This window comes from Bidens hawaiensis, unplaced genomic scaffold (genome assembly GCF_021521415.1).
Source record: "Bidens hawaiensis isolate Kalapana, Puna unplaced genomic scaffold, B.hawaiensis_p1.1 tig00044742_1, whole genome shotgun sequence".
Taxonomy (NCBI): Eukaryota; Viridiplantae; Streptophyta; class Magnoliopsida; order Asterales; family Asteraceae; genus Bidens; species Bidens hawaiensis.
In genome coordinates, this window is record NW_027505905.1 from 116,410 (window position 1) to 123,289 (window position 6,880).

At 30.9% G+C, this 6,880-nt stretch overlaps 1 pseudogene; it reads left to right on the forward strand.

Annotated features, from left to right (window-relative positions):
* Positions 1–6,023: 6,023 nt before the first annotated feature.
* LOC143615859 (signaling peptide TAXIMIN 2 pseudogene) lies at positions 6,024–6,604 on the forward strand (annotated as a pseudogene).
* The last annotated feature ends 276 nt before the right edge of the window (positions 6,605–6,880 follow it).

The window sequence follows — 6,880 nt, forward strand, 5'->3', positions numbered from 1 at the left end:
TTTATAATATCACATTGTTTTCCGGAGTTCTTATCCTACTTCCAACTCATATTTTCTTAACGTGTGGAAAATTTAGAAGTGTATTGAATGAGAGATCGACAATGTTGATAATGTGATAAACGACATGGCAAAAGAAATGAAAATAAAGTTTGATAAGTATTGGGAAAGTTATAGCATGATATCGTCTTTTGCGGCTGATCTAGATCCGCAATACAAGTTTCAAGTTGTTGAATTTTGTTTTAGAAAACTTTAACTTGCATATGAAGAACACAAAGAGAAATTGGAGGCTATTTTCAATGGTTTGCATAAGTTATATGATGAGGAGTATTGTATTTTTTTCAAATGAAAGTTCTTCAACCGCCGAGTGTTCAAATATTGGTGTCGACCCATCGAATGATCTCGATGGATTTGAGTCTTTTGAAAGCGAATATAGAAATGTTAAGAGTGAAAAATCATAGTTAGACATATATTTGGATGAGCCTTCACTTGATAAAAAAGAAAAGCCTAACGTGTTATAATATTGGAAGGAGATATCCTCAATTGTCTATCAAGGCTCGGGATATATTGAGCATCCCTATCACTACCGTTGCTTCATAATCATCTTTTAATATTGGTGGCCGAGTATTGAGCAAGTATCGAGCTTCACTACTATCATTAAATGTCGAGGCTTTGTTTTGCACACGTGATTGGTTGTTTGGTTTAGAAGGTAATAAGTTTTTATCTTTGCTACTTAAATTTATATATAACAAGGTTTGTTACCCGTGTAGCACATAGTTAGAATAAATAAATTTATTTAAATAATAACACAATGTAAAATACAAAAAATATGTTCAAAAGGTATAAAGATATATTTTATGATAGAATAAATTACACATTACATAATATGGAAATAAAAAGTTGTTAGAAATTCATAAAACTCTAAATATTTCTTTGTACGCAATACTTGTAATTTTATTTGTAATTTTATTTTCTACATAAAAGCTTAGTGGTTTCACATTGTTTCTGTTTATAACTTTAAATAATGCAACACATAACCATCATGAGTTAAAATAATTGTCTCAAAAACAAACCAACCATCTATAATGATTGACCTTAGCTTTTGTTAATATTTAATGCAAAACAAAAATAAAGTGAAAATTTCATACTTTGAAATTAATCATTTTATCTAAAGGTATAAGATTTTTTTTGAATAAAAATGTGAGTTCCAAAATTACTTTCGGATATTATTTCGGCTTCTATAACACGGTTATCATATTGTATTTTCACATATAGTTTAGTTTCATTGCATATACCAATTTTCTAGTTAATATATTAAGCAACATTACTTCAACGTCGACTATTAGTACGAATCTATAACTTGATAACCTTAGATTTTAAGGTCATTTGAAACATCAGGAAACTAATACTTTCTTGTAACGTATCTTTTTATGACTGATAGAACATGGATAACGAACGGTTGCTAGTTTCTTGAGCGACCTTATTTTTCGGTGCAAGTATAACTCGCTCACTAAAGAAAACTGTATTTTTAAAATATTCAATAATAGAATAATATACAAAGTGTGTGCTAATGTCTAACATGTGTATTCCGAAGATACACTTGAAAACCAAAACATGTAATCTAGTGTGTATATTTTTGTAGATTTTTAAGATTATAAACTTAACATAAATAATGGAATGATTAAATAGTTAACTAAAAAGAAGTTGTAAATGACTACTTTTTTAAACCAACCCGTGGACCGAAACTCATTTTAATCATAAATTGTTTTGACTTGAGCCCTGTTTGACATTTTAACCGGTTGAAGAAACCCGCTTGTTTAAGTTAACACAGACACTAAGAATACATCAATAGTGAATTAGTCTTTTCAGGGTTTGAAAGAAAAAGACTTGTAATTTAGTAAATAATCATATGTATTTTTATAAGTTAAAGTTTATTGAAATTTAATTTTTAAATTAATCTTGTCTCTTCATCCAATAATATCATTTCTTATAAAACCTTAATTAATATAATATATTTAAAACCTTAATTTTTGGAATCATTATTCTATATTGGCGTGAAAATTGATTACTTATAAAAACCTAGTTTTAATTAATATAATATATTTTTATAAAACAAAAAAACATATTTATGTTGGTATCTAATTGTTTAAATCAGGAAAGAATTATTAAAAAGAGTCAATGAAAGATTAAAAGGTAAATAAATGAAATAAAAAATTATTAATAGCAAAGAATTATTAAAAAGAGAAAATGAAAGATTAAAAAGTAAAAAAAAATGAAATACAAAATTATTAATAAGAAAAAATTGGTTGTGGCTCAATGGTAGAGCATTCACTTTACTAGTGGAAGGTAGGGGGTTTAAACCTCACTATCACCAATTTATATGGGAGATATGAGGGATGACCCTTGCTTGCCAGGGTTCGAGTTCTGATCTCACCCTGTTTACCGGCTCCTCGATGTCGTTCCGTTTAGCGGGCGTGTGGGTCGGGTTTTATCCGGGGAATCCCTCAATAGGTGGACCGCTAGGGGCTCCGTCTGTCCGGACTCGTGGCCGGCTCAGGCTACCTATAGCCAATGGGGGCCACGTACGAAGTATCCGACGTTACTTAGTTGGTGGTTCCAAAAAAAATTATTAATAAGAAAGAAAATTGTTAAAGGTATTTAATATGAGAGAGATGAGGGAAAATTTTTGTAAGTATCAATTTGATGATGACATGTGTCACTTAGTATGTTTTATTTATTATATAGTACAGATTTATTTTATCTTTTACTTTTTTTTACTATCCAGATGAAATAAGAACGAGATGGAGAAATAGCTTGTAGAAGATATTGAAGCATTGTATCAGATGCATGATTGTAGCCACGTTTAGTTCAGTGTGTTGGGTTTATTGAGTTTTGGAGGTACAGACGCCCGATTTGTCTTTGTGTGTTGTGTAACTTTCATGTTTACGTCGGATGGTTTAGAGTAGAATATAAATTTGGATATTTGAACAGGTTTTTGAAATGAGGCTGAATAGTTTATATAGGGGTGTGCGTAAAACCGAAAAAACCAAATCAAAACCGAAAAACCAAATAAACCGAATCGAAAAACCAAATAAACCGAATTAGAAACAGGCGGTTCAGTTTTGAACTTTAGCAAAAACCGAAATATTGGTTTTGGTTCGGTTTTGTATATTGTTAAGAAAAAAAAACGAACCGCACCAAAATAACAGATAAAATCAAAATAATCATAATATCTTAACTGTAACCATTAAAACAAAATCTGCCATTGATATTTGTTTTGTTATAACATATGGCTAATAACAAATATATTTGGTTTCTACATATGGTTAATAACTAATAATACTAGTATTTTTAGTTTGGATTTTGAATTTTGATTTTAAATGTATATTTTATTAGTTTTTAATATGTGAAGTCCAAGTATTCAATATTCTATTAATTATTAGTTAAAAGAAAAATATATCATGCCTAATTTCAATATCTTGGGTCTTATTTTTTTTGCCCAACAAGTTTTAACTCGAGTAGTAAAACCAAAAAAACCAAATCCAAAACCGAACCGAAACCCAAAAACCTAAATCTGAACCGAAAAACCGAAACCGAACGGTTTTAAAAAATCATAAAACCGAAGGTTTGGTTTTCGGTTCGGTTTTAATCAAAAACCACACCGAACCGCACCACGCACACCACTAAGCTTATATTTTAACATGCACTTAGTTAGCACACAATCTTTTTATTAGATTTCGTTTACTATCTAAATGAAAAACTTTGAATTAGATTTACCAACCATGTTGGATCCACAAACATGATGTTACATTTTGAGAGTTTTAGATTTTCCATTTTAACCTTAAAAGTAATGTTGACTACTCTGTACCGAATTCTAAGTGAAAAAGAAAATTAAAAGAAAAGAAGAAAATGGATAGGTGTGTTTGGAGGTTTTGTAACAATAATTGCACTAAAATTTAGTGATAAAACTTATTTTTAAGTAAAAAAAGCATCTGGTGGCATATTGTTAATTAATTTTTTAACTTTTATTATTTTAGTGACCAGCAATAGTTAAAAAAGAAAAGAAACACTTATAATAAAAAAAGATTATAAATGAAAAGGTGAGAATTGTGGCCTTGAGCATTCTCATCCAACCCATCATATTATGCGTGAGGGTGTTTTAATAATTTAGAAAGCGATTTATGGTGTTATGAGTGAATAGTTTTTATATTTTGAAAAAATAATGATTTTTTGTATATTTGAAAAGCTACTTTTCACCCCTTATAATTTTTTAATATATTTTGAAAGTGGTTGTAAGTGAATGAAAGAGAATTGATAATGATAAATGTATAAAAAAATATTATTTAATTGAAAAGGAAAGAGAAATGTAGTGTGAGTGTTAATTTGGATTTAGGGATAGGGAGTTGGATAAGAATGCTCTTAATGGTTAGATGGTTGATTTAAATAAACTAGTTAAAAATAAATTTTAAAATATATAATAAAAAAATTAAAGCTCAAAATATACATTAAAAACTAAAAAAAAAGTAAGATGATATCCTTTTTGTCCTCACTCAAGAAAAAAAACACTGAGAAAAACATGTTTATCTTGACTAGAGGTGCACAAATCGGTTAACGGGTTAATCTATAACCGGTTTTTTTTTGCTAACCGGTTTCTTTTTGCGGGCATTAACCGGTTATATCGGTTTTTCGGTTAGGTTAGTAACCAGTTTTGACCGGTTGGAGAAGCGGTTTGACCGGTTAGGCCGGACCGGTTAACCGGTTAATAACCGGTTTTTTATAGAATAATAATTAAAAAAATCGGTTAACCGCTTCGGTTAACCGGTTTATAACCGGTTTTGAAATCAAATATATAAACCGGTTACTAACCGGCAGTTAGGATCGGTTAGTAACCGGTTAACCGGGTTATGTGTGCACCTCTAATCTTGACTCAAACTCATTTTGACATAAATCCATTATGACCTCTTTTTTTAAATTATACATCTTGGCCCAAATCTATTCTAACCCAACAACCATATCCAACATTCCAACCTAACCCATCCAATTTGCCACCTTTAGTTGTCATGATATTAGTTCCTGATTTACTCTTTTGAACTTGTGTATTTCAATACATATAATTTAAGTTTAACAGTTATCATTTTATCCAATTGGCTGCGGGTGTTTTACTTAGTGTGGTGGCTAGCCCCGGGTTCGAAACCCGTTGTAAACGGTTTTGGTATTTTTTTTAAGGAAATCATTAAACAAAATGAGGGTCCATATTGCATTTATTTAAAAACCACAGGGTTGCAAATTGCAAAGATATTAGTGTCTTTTCACAAACTAACGGTGTGACTTGACGATGGACCCAAAGTGAAACAAAAGTGTCACCACATGGCCCATATCTGCAAAAGTGATACCACTGGTTGCAATCTTCGTTTGCGGTTCCACCCAATGTTTTAAAAACCGGTACATATCGGCTGGTTGAATCGGTTATATCGGATTTTCGTGAGACAGCTGGTATTTAGAGTCCGGTATTTTTGAGCGGTTTGCTAAAATATCGTTCCGTCGGTTTTTGAAAAAAATACCGGTATAACCGGGAAACCGGTTTTAAATCCAAGAGATTGTTGATATTTTTTGCAGCCCATATTTTTTAAAATGACTTTTAATATAACGGCCAAATTTTAAACAAGTAAATACGGTAAATGACGATTCGTTAATCAACCAATTTTGTATCATGCAAATCCAATGTCGGTTTATTTATATCTTCGTAACTGACTAATTTCGTAAACAAAGTACAAACTTTATTTGGACTCGGCCATTGTTCGTGTGTGATATTTGATTCAATATGATGTTTATTAGTGTACTTTTGGGTTATTATTTGAGTTAAAGTTATATTTATATGAAATTATAAGATAAATTATTCAACTTGGTTGATATTTCCGCGACATTCCAATTCAACCGATTATACTATTTTTAAATAAAATACAATACTAGTAAAATACCGGTTCTTTAAAACACTGGTCCCCCCACCACATATACCATAATTACAATTAACATGAAAAGAGCGCGGCCGCATATTTTCAAAGTCAAACGTTCCCTACCACCAAACCTCAATTTACCATAATACCCCTCAAACTACCCTTATCTAGTTATCTTCTCTTTCTTTCCAGGGGCATTTTCGTCACCAATGAAATAAGTGAGAAACCGAAACCAACCGCTAACCGCTTTTAAAATATTCAAGCCCCTCATTCTCACACACACCACATAATAGTATAATAATACTACATTGGATCCAAATATAAATATGGGAGATGGAGATTGCCGGCCGGTAGGGTTTTTGATCGGGTTACCATTTGCATTAATCGCATTGGTGTTCTCGATTATTGGTGCTGTCATATGGGTCATTGGATCGGTAGTCAGTTGCTTGTGCCCGTGTTGCTGCTGCGTTGCCGGGATCGCGAATCTAGCCGTTGATCTCATCAAGTTACCCATCAAAATGCTTAGATGGTTTATTTATAAGATCCCTTGTTAGTTCTTAGGTTCTTTACGATTTGATTTGAATTATGTTTAGGAATCAAACGATTACATTATGCAGAATTTATTAGATTGTGTTTTGATTCTTTCGTTTGGTTAGTTGAAAGATATTGAAATTTAGTTATGGCTCTGCTTTAATGTTCCGACGATATCATTGTGTAAATGTGTAATACATGTGTAAACAACTTTCTTTTATGGTTTTAGTGACAAAACATCTGGTGTGAACTTTTGGAGACAAAACATTTGGTTTCTTTTATTGTTTCAGGATCAAATACAAATCATTTTTAACATGAAAACAATGAAAATTGATTTAATAATTGTTTATTATGAGATGTTATAAGTGTATTTTTTATTTACATTTTGTCGTTATTAT